The 15,335-nt window shown below is 32.0% G+C and overlaps 1 long non-coding RNA gene across 2 annotated transcripts in view; it reads right to left on the reverse strand.

Moving 5' to 3' along the window:
• Positions 1–566: 566 nt before the first annotated feature.
• LOC122270172 (uncharacterized) overlaps positions 567–15,335 on the reverse strand; it is a 127,155-nt gene continuing 112,386 nt past the window's right edge. For both annotated transcript variants that reach the window (XR_011637524.1, XR_011637525.1), the window contains one exon: positions 567–882. This is a non-coding gene — a long non-coding RNA (uncharacterized lncRNA). The remainder of the gene's footprint in view (positions 883–15,335) is intronic.

Consider the following 15,335-nt stretch of genomic DNA (forward strand, 5'->3'; position numbering starts at 1 on the left):
TTACATGTGACACAACGAACACAAAATATTTTTGATCACCAAATTTTTTTTTTCTTGATTTTCGAAGAATTCAAAATGTTTCCCCTAGAATTCCAAAGTTTTAATATTGCCTTCTTTGAATGAAATTACCTGAACCACAACAACGCTAGAAAAGAAGCCATACAAAATATGTGAACAAAGACAGGAATATCCGCTCATGAAATACGAATGAGCTTTCTAATTTAATTTTTCAATGCATGGTGATTGGAAAGAATTGTACAGTAGAACGCCGATCTTTCGTTTCTCAGGAGACCATTCATTGATTTCACCGTTGATTAGACCATTCACATTTGGGTAAACGACGCACGGGTCAAGAAAAAATATCAAATAATGCCTTGACAAATTATAAAAAAATATTATAAATAAATAATGGATTTAATAAATTTACAATATATATAAAATTTAAATTAGAAAATATTTTATGTGTTTTAGTGAATAATTTAAATATAATAAAATTACAAAAATTAATAAATACGTAAAACACAGCTGTCTCAAAAAAATATATAAAATAAAGATTTATACATAAAAAGAAGTAAAAAAAATATTTTTATTAAATATTACAATCTCATAGCAATGAAAAAACTATTAATTATTTTGGAGAATTTTCCGTGAAGCTTCCTTAATTATTTTTTCATGATTGCTGCTTAATCAATCATTGTTTTTCAGTTGTTCATTCACTATCATATCGTGTCTAATGCTAGAGTGTGAAAAATAACAGAAAAACTAGATTCCTTCGTTTTTATTCCTTTTTCAGAAGAGGTTGTCAGTTCACATCTTCCTACTTTCTTATTGACATACTGACCTCGAAGCGAAAATTTTCCTTTTCTTTTTCATGATCAGGATCTGCGATAAAAAAAGAAATAAAAAAAAAAACATTAGGTACGCATGCACGACAGAAATAGAACTTCTGATTTAACTGATAAGTTTAACAATTATGTTTTTGTTCAGATAATTACGACAGTGATGCATCATTCTCAAAGCATAATGTACCCTTATTAAAAAGAATGTTTCATTAATTATTTTAAGTTATTGTTGAATGATATTAATTTTGGGGAAAAAACATTTGCTTTAACCATTATCTCTTGAAACAATGCGATAGCTGTCGATTAAAAAAAATCGTTTGGTTTTATTGCTGCTTTGTTTATTTATTTTAAATATCACTTTTGAAGAAAATTCAAAACTTCTGTCTTTAACTTTTATACTTGAAACTTTTGATTTGATTTAAAGATTTGCTTTCATATATAATTATTGATTGTACCCTTGGCCAAAGAATACGTGATACCAAAGAGTACGCCAAGATTGTACCAAACTTAGTGGAATAAAAAATGGCTGTCTTCAAAAACAACCAATGTCAATGATGAAAAGTTACCGTTTTCATCTGTAGGAATGACATCATTTGTCAATAGTTTTTAAATAAATTAAATACTCAGGTATTAGATAAGAATAATTTTTCTCTATAACATGGTTATTTTTAATCGGCAATTTGTCTTTTCGGCTGGGGAATAGAATCTTAATTTCGTCTGCAATAGTGATGTCATTTGTCAATCGTTTTCGGAGATAATCTCGTCACCAGAAGATAATCGCCGATATTTCTTTGATTTGTAAACATACTAATGCTTCGTAATCTCTTTTCAAGGTCCGAGTGATTGAACTTTTTCTCATTAAACAGTTAATTTAGAAAAATAAGTATATAAATAAAAGCTAATCTTAACAGCAAATCTTAGAAGCTTTAAAGAATAAAGAATAGCTGCTTTTAAGAATAAACCTAAGGCTTATAAAAAAGCACTTTTAAAAATTCGCTCATTTGTCTTTTTAAAGAGATAATCTTTTAAACGGAGACAGTAATATCTTGGAAAAAATTACTAATTCACTTTCATTTCTTAATTTAAATAAAAAACAACGTTTTAAGTGCTAGCGTACCTGAATTTAATTGTAGACCATTAAAATATTACGTGCATATTTTGATGACTTTGGGTCACTTATAAAGTATGCAAATCGCCTCTTTCCTCCGTTTTGATACTTATTGAAGGGCCCTGAATATTCTTAGACAAATATATTTATTTTTTAAAATTTTACATTGGTTTTCATTAAGTAAACTAGGTGTCAGGTCCATTTTAAATTGGGTAAATTTCAAGCATCTCGAAATTTTAAAAACTTATAGTAAAAAATTAAGGCAGTATATAAGAATGGTCCAGACCTGAACTTCAGTTTAGTGCCCCTTTATATACATATACAGTATATTTTATATATTGTATATACTTAGTACGCTGTTTTTCTTTTTCAAAGTTAAAAACTTTCATTAAAAAAAAAACTCTAAATTGTTAGCAAAAAATCTGCATAAACTTTTTAAAAATTGCTTGTTTTTTTTTTCAATTCTGAGTTTCTAAATTATAAATTTAGTACAAAATACAAATGGAATAGTTTGAAGAAAAAAATATAGATGAACTGAATACTAATTCTATTATTCATATAAATATGCTATAAACATGGAAATTGAAAGATTTTGGTTTAATAAATGATTTACTAAAAAGTTATAATTGTAAAAAAATTATCATAAGTCAATATCAATATTTTATAACCGGGTTCGAACAGTCGACCCAATTCTGAGTGTACAACAACCAATAATCAACTCCATTTCCTTGTAATTTTGAACCTAATCCATTATAAGTATAATAAATATTAATTAATAATAAATATAATAATAATTAAGATCCCTGGATCAAGCATCGGGACTAACTAGTCTGCGTGGAGGACTTTTTTGATGAAACTAACCAGCGATTGTGTTACGTGAAAGGAAAACCACGAAAACCTCTCACGGTTACCCAGACGGCAAGGAGATTCGAATCCATTATCCGTCTGCCATTGAAGATATTTTACGTCAGCAGAGTGATCCGGGTGCAGAATACGTATCAACCAGCCACCTTTGGGATTCGAACCTGAAGTACCCCATAGGAAGGCTTAGATTTAGAAAATTTTTTTGAATGGAAAAAGTGATTTTAATTAAATGTGAAGTCCTTCTATTTTTTTTTTCTTTTTGTATGACATGAAATATGGCGTTAATCAGTAATGCATTTAGTTGCCTTTCTTCATTTTGCTCATAAAATGGAAAGAATAAATTTAGTGAAGTTTTGATACTTTTTTGTTAACCAACAATGATTTTTGAACCACAGATATTTAACAGATACAAGTTTTAATTGTGATGAGTATTCAATAGATAATTTACGTACAATTAATGTATAAAATCGCCGTTAGCGACCGTTGCGAATTCTCAAGCGATAATAAAATAGCATATTATTCTTTAAAGAAAAAACGTTATTTTATGTGGCGTTATTTTGTTTGCCTAGAAAATCAGCCTTAAATTTATTTCAAAATATTTGCGTACATACGTTAAAAAAAAATATGTTTCTTTCAGACGTTGGTGTGTAAAATATTAACTATTTTTCCCTGAACACACTGTCCTACATGTGTTTATCTTCACATGCTTTGATAAAACGAAAACGTGATGCATTCCAAAGATGCAAATTTAGTGTTTGTCGTAAACCATTCAAAATAAGTCCTTCAAAAAGGAAAAAAAGTCCCAGATTTCAATTAAAGTAACGTTTCTCGTTGTATTCAATTATTTGAATAACATTTCCAACACTTCCGCTGTTTGCCTCACTCATGTTTAGGATATAAATCTAGCAGATTTATAAAAAAAGTTTCTTTTTGACGTAAGCAAGGATCTGTAAATAAATCTGACTAATGACGAATTTCATAAATCTCACTAAGTGCTTACGTTCCAAGGCGAAATTATTAGCGCAGTATCATTTGTTCCTAAAAGGCATGTCGGGAATTGATGATAAAAGCAGCAAATTTCTCATTGTATGTAAATTAATAGAATGTTTTGCTGACTTGTTTCCGGTTTGATAGGAAAATGTGCTTAGTTAGGTATTGTATCGGCATGTTGTAATTCTAGAGCGTTAGTGTGATCAGGAAAAAGAACTGCGTTTTAATTTTGCCACCCCGCTTTGCATTTGTGAATAATAATTCTGTAACTAATTAGTTTGTGAAATAAATTTTTTGTATAATCTGAGCTTTGAAACGAAAAAAAAGAAATAAAAAAAATCTAAAATATCCGAAAAATTATTTAACTTTCCATTTATATTGTAAAATTTTATACTTTACAATATAAATGGAATACTTTACAATATACTGTAAATTTTATTCTTATACTAATATTTATATAATTACAGTGGATTTATAGTAAATATTACTGTACAAGAATTGCGATTTGTTAGATTTTCTGATTCCGAAAAGTTTTACTCTAAAAATGAATATATCGTTATATTTTTATTAAATATATTGTTACCCTAGTAACAATTTCATCTTGGCCCCAGTTTTGCTCAAAGTTGGCTCGATATCGATCCTATACGAATATACACCGACGGACCAATAGTGGAATGACTAGACTTTGTTGTTGTTGTTATTTACTAGAGCTGCACAATGGGCTATTGGCGACGGTCTGGGAAGCATCCCTGAGGATGATCCGAAGACATGCCATCACAATTTTGATTTGGGGGCAGAGGGGATGGCACCCCCGCTTCGGTAGCCCGACGACCTGCACGCGAAGTCGAGCACTTTACGGTAGAACAGTTTAACGAGGACCCATACCACACACCCTCGGTCCCTACTCAGACTGATCCAAGTGGTCACCCACCCGCACACTGACCGTAGCCAGTGATGCTTGACTTCGGTGATCTACTGGGAACCGTGTCTTAACGATCAGTCCACTGCGGGACGACTAGATTTTTTAATATTAGTCCTATATAGGACCAATATCGGCCTATATATAACCAATAATGTTGGCCAAATAATGATTATAAAATATCGGATGAATCTGACAACTCTATGAAGAGCCGATATGGGTTGTAAAGTGGCTGTAAAATACCGGATGAATAGGACAATTCTATGTAGGACCAATATCGGAAAAAATAACTGCTTTTTACACTTTTGTTGAGCCAAGATTCGTGAATATTGGTCCAATTATGGTTCAAGTTATTTTGCTCCTAGGGTAGCTTTATTATCTAGGTATCTGAATAATTTTTGTGAATAGCATTTGTAGAATAATATTATGTAAATAATGTTATTGCAATACGGTCATTTCATAAGAGATTTTTTTTAACGAAGAAATTAATTAATTTACGATACTAAGTAGAGTAAAAGCTTGCAATTAAAAATATTTTTTAATGAACAGATGATTATTAGATTTCTAGTTATTTCTATTTCAAATTCTTATTTTTAGCCAAAGAGGCAACAAAAAAATCGAAATACTTTCGGTTTTCTAGTCCAATTAAGCATAGATGTTAAAATTATTAATTTTTGTTATTATCAATATTCTCTTACGTTGATTTGTTTCAAATTTCAACCGTAATTTTCTGAGCTATATCCAGAAACAAAATGTAGCTATGAAATTTTTTTTTATTTCATGTTTTTTAAATTAGTAGTAAATGAACATTTGGGCTGTGATTTGTTTCTTGCATTCTCCTGTCAAGCCCTTTATTTAATATCCGTGGAAATGGTGATCAAAGCTGTGAATATCATTTATTTTCATCATAATGAATGGCTCGACAGCCCAGGGTGGGCCTTGGCCTGCTCAAGAAGTTTTTCCAGGCTAACCTTTTTCCTGCTAGCGTTTTTGAAAACTCTGACATTTTAAATCTTAAAAAAACTCTTATGATTAAATTACTAATATCTTCTTTTCTTTTTTGGGGGGAGAGGGATATTTTTAAATTTTTTTTTCTTTGGTAGGAGATAACATACAATGACAATCCAGACCCATTTTCCAACCAATGTTAGTTTTGCCTTTGGTAAATGAATCATATGGTAGATTTTATTGTGCCGGAATTTACTAGAAAATAGTATTTTAAATAAAAATATCGATATTTTGTGTACATTTTTGTTGCTTTCTAAAAGGAAGAATTTCGAATTTTTCTTTTTACATAGGGGATATCCCCTACCTTGGAGGAGATGGGCACCTCCATTCAAAATCAATCATGTTTTAATCATGTTTAAGCAATGATTACAAAACACTATTTATGTAGCTAACTGACGTACGATTTGAGTAACATCATGATTTTCTAGATATCTTTAAAAAGAATAAAAAGTAAACATTATGGGAAGACCAAACAAATACAACACGCGAATCACGCAAGCGATAAAAAGTCGCCAATTCAGCCAAGAGGCTTAAAATGGGTCAACCCTCACTTAGCCCACTGTCAAGGTCAGTAGGTTAGGAGTGCTCGGGGTCAATTCGTGGAGAAGATTTGGAAGGCACCCGCTCCTTTTCCCCTTTCAAGACCAAAACAACAATCTTTTTCGTGACGTATTTATTTTTTGCTCCAATTCCTCTTTTTTTCACTAGTCTGCTACCCGTATTTTCCTTCCTCCCCCTTCTTCTTCCTACTCATCGCCTCCCTCTATTGATCGTTTGAAATGGGAACGCCCTTTTCTTTTCCCTTTTCTTCCATTAAAGCAAACAAGGTGAGTCATAGATTTGTGACGTCGCCTGCCTGTCTGACGATTTTTAATTTCAGACGAGAAATTTAAGTTCTAAAAAGAGAATCCAGGCGTAATAGTTTTTTCAGACGACAAATAATCGTTTGATTTTCTTATGGCAATTTATATTCCAAAAGTGAAGAAACATTCAAAATCACAAAAATTTTCTTAACTAAAATAAAAATAATATTACTATTTGAAATTGAAATATTCTTTGATTATATTTGACTTTTTAAAGTGTGGAAAAATTCTCTACGAATTTAATTTTAGGCATATTAATTCACCTGGAGGTCTGTTGCCAAACACCGAAAAGAAATATAATTTTAAAACTTTCTTGGAGTGACAAGGTTTAAAATCGGAAACTCAAAGGAAATTATAATCAGTTTTTCGTGACAGAAATGTAATATAGTAGTTTATTATTAAAAGCGCTCTACATCTTTTTGTCTGGTTAAAATTGAAAACTGTAATTTGAAATTCAGATTAATTGAAAAATTCTTTCTTACGTTCTTTCAATAATATAAAATTCCAAGTGAAAAGTTAATATTTCTTTAACTTGTATTTTAATCGATATAATTATCTAAAATCTTATTTTCTTAAAACCTAAGCATATTAATTAGGACAGACAATGCGATTTTTAATTAGGAATTCTTTAGAAATACGTAGCTTAGAACAAAGTTACCACTTAAATGCGATAAAATAATTTTTAAAGAAAATCTTTAATTAATTAAAAATTTAAATTATTAAATAAATTATAAGTTTTAAATTTTAGTAGATTTTCACATTGTGGAATAATTTTATGGAGTATTTCATTACATTTTAGCAATGTAATAAATTCTACAATACTCAAATATTGAGATATTTATTACAAGTCATAAAAATTGTCCAAATAGTTACTTGAATCGAATTTCTTGCTTTTCTTATAATTTATCAAGGTAATTAAAAATTATTGTGATTTACCAAAACTTTTCATTTTATAACCGTCGTTGAACAACCGACCTAATTTCTGGGTTTACGACTACTAATGTTCAACTCCGTAGCCTTGTAATTTTGAACCAAATCCAGAAGACAAGGGAACTCCTGGATCAAGTATTGGGAGAAATTTGCCTTCGTGGAGGACTTTTTGATGGAACTAACCCGCATTTGCGTTACAAGGAAAGGAAGACAGCGAGAATCTCCCACGGTTAGCCTGACAGCAAGGGAACTCTAACCCATGATCCGTATACCACTGAGGATAATTCACGTCAGCATTGTGGTCGGTGCAAGACGGATGCGGAATTCGTATCGACTGGGATTCGAACCCGGTGCACCTCATTGGCTGGATAAGCAGGAACGCTCTATCCCCTGAGCCATCGCGACTCAAAACTTTTCATTGTTCGAGAATTAGAGAGATTTTCTTAAGGTACAGCAAATGTAGACGATTGTCTAATTTGAGCCGCGGTGGTTCATAGAGCATTCGCCTTCCTGATGAGATACCCCAGGTTCGAATCCCAGAGGGGTTGGTTGAGGCGAAATCAGCTCCCGACTCTTACCCATCACAGTACTGACCTGAAATATCCTCAGTGGTAGACGGATCATGGGTTAGAGTCCCCTTGCCGTCTGGTAAATCGTTAGGTTTTCCTCTCCATATAACGCAAATGCGGGTTAGTTCTATCAAAATGTCCTCCGCAAAGGCAAATTTCTCCCAATACTTGATCCAGGAGTTCCCTTGTCTTCTGGATTGGGTTCACAATTGCAATCCAACGGAGATGAACATTAGTGGGCGTAAACCCAAAATTGGGTCGGCTGTTCTGCGAATAGAATAAAATTGTCGAATTAATAAAAACATAAAATTGTCTAGTTGGAAAGAAAACGAAAAATGTTTTTAAATTTTAGCAACAAAAAATTTTATAAATGATAAGTAAATTCTCATAGGAAATTATAAAAGTTCAGTTTTAACAAATAAACTGCCATAAAAACAAAATGAAATTAATTAAAAACTTTTCATTTCGTAGTTGTTAAGAGCGACAATTTATATGGCAAATTTAAAACTACAGAAAATGTCACTCGTTCAATTAAGGAAATTTAAAACTAAACAGTTTATTGCTAATTTAAAAAAAGATGTAAAAACAGGAATTTCATTCTGCAAATTAAGAATTCTTTTTTCCACTCAAAAGTGTTTAAATAAAATATTCTACTTTTTTTTTTCTTTCGAATTCAAAAGTCAACTCCCCTCGAAATTCTCCTTTTAACTGTCACCACTCTTTTAAACAATTAGAAGCATTGTTTAAAACATATTCCGTGCAGACATTAATAATATAATGTTATGCATTGAAAAATTTTCAAAACGGTACAACATAAGTTAAAACTTGCCAGCGCCATAGAAACCGCCAAAATCAATAAACTCGCATAAAAGATTGTTAGAAACTCGAAGCACAGATAACGTTTATTATAATAATATATAAAATGCCAATTCTCATTATTTTTCTCGCTTCCAACTATTTTAAATTTCTCTCAGTTCACTTTATTAAAAAGACTAGTAAGAGAAAATAAGTAAACTGTCTGTCAAATGTATGAATGTACTTATAAAATAAAATTCGAAAACATAAAAAGTCTGATTTTGTAGATTTATTTCTTTTTAATGAGTTTTACACTTCAATCTGTAAATAATTTCTTTCATCGTTCTTTCATTTTCGACTGTTCATTACTTTTTATTTATTTATTTTTTTAATATTCGTTGTTGAACAGCCGACCCAATTTTGGATTTACGCCTGCTAATGTGATGCCGACTCCGTGGCCTTGTAATTTTGAACCAATCCAGAAGACAAGGAAACTATTGGATCAGTACCCCTAGAGGTATTGATTTGTTATGGGAACATGGAGGACTTTGCGACTCGACAGATTTAACGTGCATCAGTCACCATTTACTACACGGGGTGTCTTCAGCTGGCCTGGGATCGAACCCACGAACTCTTGGACTTGGCCCCAGTGTCCTACCAATCAGGTTATCCCGGCCCTCTTTGTTTATTACTTCTTTTTTTTTTTATATCCGTCGTAGAACAGCCGACCCAATTTTCGGGTTTACGACTACTAATGTTCAACTCCGTAGCCCTTGTAATTTTGAACCAATCCAGAAGACAAGGAAACTCCTGGATCAGTACCTCCAGAGGTTTTAATTTGCTATGGGAACATGGAAGACTTTGCGACTAGACAGATTTAACGTGCATCAGTCACCATTTACTACACGGGGAGTCTTAGGCCTGCTGGGATCGAACTCACGAACTCTTGGACATGGGCCTAGTGCCCTACCAACCAGGGCTTATGCCTACTAATGTTCAACTACTTAGCCTTGTAATTTTGAACCCAATTCAAAAGACTCCTGGATTAAGTATCCAGAGAAATTTGTCTTCGTGGAACTAACCCGCATTTGCGTTACATGGAGATGAAGACCACGAGAGCCTCCCACGATTAGCCTGACGGCAAGGGGACTCTTATCCATGATCCGTCTAGCACTGAAGATATTTCACGTCCGCGCTGTGGTCGGTGCAAACCGGATGCGGAATTCATAACGACCAGCCATTGTTAGGAATCGAACCCGGTTCACCTCATTCGAAGGCGAACGCTTTATCCCCAAAGCTTGAGTTTAATTTACATGCAGGAACAATTGGGGTGGTACGTGCGAATTTTGCACTCACATGTCGCATCCTGTATGATTACATACGTCGCAAGGTCTGTTACTACAGAACCGAGATTGTTTTGTACTAACTGAGCCGAGTAAAATCTACGTGGGCGACAATGTTTAACTAGAGTGAAAAATATAATACTTCTTTTTTTTTAAAAAAAATCTAAAACACTTTTAAGCATATTTAACTCTTGTAACAATTTTCCTTAGGTTTAGAAGATTTTTTAACCACGAGCTTGAAATACCTTCTCAGTGGGAGGAAATAAATAAATAAAATAAAATAAAAACTTTCCTTTAACGATATTCAGTCCTTGGAGTAGAAGCCAAAATTAATTAAACACAAAAAACTTTGGCGGAAAACCAACTCAGAAGATAACTAGCATCAATCCGAGGTGAACCACCTTAATCTAAATACAAAATCCACAACGGATCTTTCCAAAATTAACAAAAAAAAAAAACAACGAAATGGGCGACATTTGGACGTCCAAAATATATGTCACGAGGTTAACGGTGCTAATCTTTTCTTTTCTAGTTATGTTCTAGGCCAGTTTGTTCACCCGCAAGCATTGGAGAAAGTTCTTTGACACTTTTATGGAGGAAGATTTTTTCGTCATTATTTTTATTGCATTTCAGAAAATGAGGGTCATGATTTGGTGGAAGGGTGGCACAACTTTTATAAATAAACATATCACTTTATTTTAAAGATAGTATTTTACTCGTGGCGTTGAAAGATGGATGGAATCGCATCTGTTGTGATCTTTGGCATCTAAAATTAGATTTTACCGGTTATTTTGTGGGAAATGTAGGATGTTTTTTCTCGCCAATTCACAGCGATTTGAATGCAGTAGGGGTAATTAGCTTCCTTTATCGTTGCTGTACGCTATTTTCAAATTCGCACCGTTGCGAATAATTTATTGATATATTTTATGTAACTTGTTTTTTTTCCTTCTTCTGATTCTCATATTCCATTTTACTTAAATGGCAGGAAATAAACAAATTGAATGCTAGAAATAAATTTGGAAGATTCGCGAAAGAAATTTATGTCAACTAGAAATAATAAAGCCTGCAGGCTGTAGTAATGGACGTTAGTGATTTTATCACTATTTTAAATGAATCTAGTATTTTTTTACCTCTCCTCCGTAAAGAAAGACCTTCATTCAGTTGCACAGTGGATGAAGGATCTAAGTGATTTTTTATTTTAGAAGAAAACTGAGATATCACGGGGAAGGATTTTATTTTAGTGCTGTCGTATTAGTTTACGCATGGGTGTCATGCTGGTCGGAATTAATTTTCGTTGAACTAATAAGTAATACATAATATGCAAGATTATGAAGGAAAAATAAAATGTATTAATTCTTTTTTATACTTAAGATATATATGTAACATAATAATGTTTTAATTTTATGTAAAACTTACATTTTATATTTATCCATTGTGTGGTATCTTTTGTGCTACATAAGAGATTTTAATTTTTGCATACCTCAATGGATGAAGGTGCTAAGTGTAATTTATGAAGGAAAAAAACAAACAGATATCGCAGAAATAGATTTTTTCACAAGGATAGTCAAATTTAATATGCAAAGTTAATTTATATAGCTATGTTTTTAAATTTCGTGTTTATCAGTGGATGAAGGTTCTGAGTAATATTTGTTAAAGAATTGAGTGGGAAAGTTCTTAATTTGTCTCATTTAGTTTACAAAATGGATTTATTTTTTTCGGTTTTTAAATTTCACTTACTTTATTGGATTAAAGTTATAAGTAATATTTTTTTTTTTATAAAAAAGCGATATTACGAGAAAAGATCTAATTTTTGTGCTATTGATGATGCAGCATTCATTTGTTTTGATTACAATGTACAGTGCTCAAAATTAAAATCTGACCATCTCCCGAATAACTTTTGATCTAATGATCGTATCTTCACGTACTACGGCTCAATCTTAATGATTCAAGGGGGTGACTTCAAATATGCTAAATAATAAGTGCAGGCGATATTTTAAGTTACGAAATCAGACACAAAAACGTACTTTCTCTGAATAAACATACGCTTTTTCACCGGATTCGGGTTTCTGACTCCCAAAATATAGGGGGTAGCCGCAATCTGGGAAATAGGGACCCATAGTTTGACCAGGAAAGTGATCCAAAGTTAGGATATCTTAATGTTAATTTTACTTTTTGCTTATTTCACCATATCTCGAGAACTTTTTAAGCGAATTGAAACGTACACACAATTATAAAATTTGTTTATCCAAAGATAATTCCATGAAAAAAAGTAAATATTTATTATTTTATTTAATAATGGTCGAAAAAATTTTGAATTGTAAGGAATACAATTTTTAACATCATTTTAAAGAATGCAATTTCACGTGGAAAAATATAAAATTTGAGCGAAATTGGTTGAATTGTTCCTGAGAAATCAATTTTAAAGAAGCCATATTTTATGAAATTTGATTTCTCAGGAATTATTCAACCAATTTTGCTGAAAGTTTGTATGTTCTTTGTGAAATTACGTACTTTAAAATGATGCAAAAAAATTATACACCTTACATTTCAGAATTTTTTTTGACCATTATTAAATAAAATTGTAAAAAATAATAAATATTAACTAAAATTAATTTTTTTGCATGAAATTATCTTTGGATAAACGCTTTTTAAAATTGTGCGCTAAAACATTTCGTCAATTTGCTAAAAAGTTCTCGAGATAATGGCGAAATACACAAAAAGTAAAATTCACATTAAGGGGTTCATACTTCGAACCGCTCTCCTGATCTAACTATGGGGACCATATTTCCCGGATTGCGGCTAGCCTAAAGTGACCACATTTTTATTGAGACAAAGCGGGACAAATGGGATGAAATGAGAATTACAATTTAGTCAAACTTTCAACACGCACAATATATACACAAAAATACGAATAAATGTTTGCAATAATATTTTCAACATCAACTGGAAGTAAGTCAGATGCTGTTTGAATAGTATAGGTATAGAATGTGCGCCGCACAACCTACTCCAATATTTTTTTGCTTCAAATGTTCGTTAAGTTTCGTAAAAACGTTATTGATGCCTCTTCTAGCTTTTCCACCAAAATTTACGTTAGTGTTATCCGCCCAATGGGCAATAATTTTATTGTTTAAATTATTCTTTTTTAAAATAGTACTTATTAAATCAAAAATTATTTGTGAAGTTTCATCAGGCAATGAAACAAAATCTAATATTCTAATTTGATTTCCTGTTTCTGGATCAAAAAGTCTAACACCTGTGGGGAATAATTTTAAATCTTTGTGGTTGGAAGCATCAGAATATATGGATATAAATGCGCATTTTTCTAATTCTTTCTGCAATTATGAAAACGACTATGGTGAAAAAACATTACAAATAATTGCTTCGGTTTTTGTCCTTGCACATGCATATTTTTTGTCGTATAATGTTTTGATCACTTGCGACGTACAATCCATTGATCTGAAACTTTAATTGTGGTTTATGGTGCGGAAAGCAAATAGGCATTATTAAAAAATCTTTTGTGCCTCTTTGTCGCTAGATGTTCAGTAATATCGTTTTTTCCACCATGTCAGACCGAAAATTCAGCATTGCGTTTATCACACCGTACCATATAGTCTATTTTGGTACTTTTAAAAAAATGGAAATTCTCTGCTTAGCTCTTCATTAAATTTGCATCCTCTTTTTTTCCTCATCTTTTATTTTGTGGGTAAATACTAGAAATAAATAAAAAATTTACTACAAAGGCTAAAAAAGATTATTAAACTTTACCTTATTGACCGTTACTTTGTGGCGACTATTGCTTAACCTTTGTCAATCAAATAATGAGTCAAACAGAACGTCAAATTGAAAACAACAAACCGCACTGTCTAACGGCAGTCCGCACTTATCTGAATTAAGCCGAGACGTAAAGACAATGATCGCACACCATCGAGTAAATCTAACTTGGTACATTGCCTAATTTAATTTACTCTGCACGCATTTTATGTGTTTTTTTATGTATTTTTTATTTCTTTATATTCACCATAATACTTAATAAATAATAGGAATATATTTTTACAGTACATTTAAAATAAGAAATGCAGATATTTTCTAAAAAGCGGGACATTTTTAAAAATAGGCGGGACGCGGGACAGTCCACCAAAAAGCGGGACTGTCCCGCTGGAATCGGGACGTGTGGTCACCTTAGGCTAGCCCCTATTCTGGGTGTCAGTAACCCGATTTCATTGAAAAATAGGAATGTTTATTCAGATAAAATACGTTTTTGTGCCTGATTTCGTAACTTTAAATATCGTCTGCACTAATTAATTAGCATATTTGAGGCACTTGAATCATTAAGATTGCGTCCTAGAACGTGGAGATCCGATCATTAGATCAAAAGTAATTTAAGGTGGTTCACCCCCCCCCTTCTTCTTTTAAGCGCTCTGTTAATTTTTTCTGGTATTATTCATTCTTTTTCGTAAAAAATTCCCACCAATGTATGTTACTCTTTGTTATGGAGTGTCTTAAATTTCTCTACTGGTCTGAAAGCTTTGGTCTCATGAGTTAATGATTTCGTATTTCTCAGTAGATGAAAGTTCTAAGTGGCATTTTTGAAACAATTGATACATCGCTGGGAAAGATCTTATTTTTGTGTTATTTAATATGAAACGTGAATTTATTTTGTTACGTGTTTAAATTTCGCATATCCCAGCAATTTTCGAATGTTTTTGCCCTGGTGAATGGTTTCAAGTGCAATTTACATCAAACAGCCACGTCAATCTACTAGGAGGTCCGTTTTATGGCAACAACTTGTTTATTTCGTTAAGACAAAAATTTTTTTTACTCTGCTACTGTAAAACTATCTACAGTGATTACCAACTGGCGGCCCGCGAACTAAAATATATTAGTTGTCATTTTTTTGCGGAGAATTTTCGTAAAAAATCAATATGGGCTTAAAATACTTTTCTTTCGTTTAAAAAAACCTCATTTCTTCGTTTCTGTGAAATTTAACATACCAACGGTGCAAAAAATTTTATTTCTCAGGTTTTGCGTCCAAGAAAATATTTATTCAAATGCGAAAATAATCGTGTATGTTGGTCTTTTTTATTTCGTTTTTTTTTATTTTTTT

This window comes from Parasteatoda tepidariorum, chromosome 8, assembly GCF_043381705.1.
Source record: "Parasteatoda tepidariorum isolate YZ-2023 chromosome 8, CAS_Ptep_4.0, whole genome shotgun sequence".
In the NCBI taxonomy this organism is placed as follows: Eukaryota; Metazoa; Arthropoda; class Arachnida; order Araneae; family Theridiidae; genus Parasteatoda; species Parasteatoda tepidariorum.